Source organism: Episyrphus balteatus, chromosome 2 (assembly GCF_945859705.1).
Source record: "Episyrphus balteatus chromosome 2, idEpiBalt1.1, whole genome shotgun sequence".
Classification (NCBI taxonomy): domain Eukaryota; kingdom Metazoa; phylum Arthropoda; class Insecta; order Diptera; family Syrphidae; genus Episyrphus; species Episyrphus balteatus.
In genome coordinates this window covers 8,010,120-8,010,751 of record NC_079135.1, presented here as the reverse complement: position 1 = coordinate 8,010,751, position 632 = coordinate 8,010,120, and positions in this window count along the sequence as shown.

Sequence of the window (632 nt, the reverse complement as noted above, 5' to 3'; positions counted from 1 at the left end):
GTTTAATGCTCAAAATCGTTTAGAAAGGTCTTTTCATTTCTTATGAAATTCTCTAAAAAAGTATGATTATACATAATTTGTCTTAGTTTTTTTTTTTAGAAAAGCTTGCTTGCCTGCTTATTTAACTATAAGAGCAGTACGAGCGACCCAGTCATGCATTTTTTTTTTTTATAAATTTTTATTACCTATTTTTTCTAAACAAAATTAAAACATCCCATTAGGTAGTAAATCTTGTTGTCACCATAAAAGTTTAAACTTGTGAGGTCACTATGGCGTATGCGTAACTTTATTTTAAAAAATTTGATGGTAGTTAATATTTATATTTTAAATTTTGGTTTTATATGTGCATTATATTTTTATTCTAGGTACATATAAGGAAAATATCTTTTATTTCATTAATTCTGTAAGGATTATGGCATTTTCTTATGGTACAAAAGCAATAAATACTATGTTTTTTTTTTTTTCAAAATATTACTTAAAATGAAAAATTTATCAAAAGCAAGTTGACTTATCGCATACCTTTGCATTCAATAAAGTTCTATTTAAATAAAATATTGTTATATGCAATGTATTTAAGGAAAAATATAAAGTTGTTGCTTTTTTCATAACAACGATATAAATTTAATTTAAAT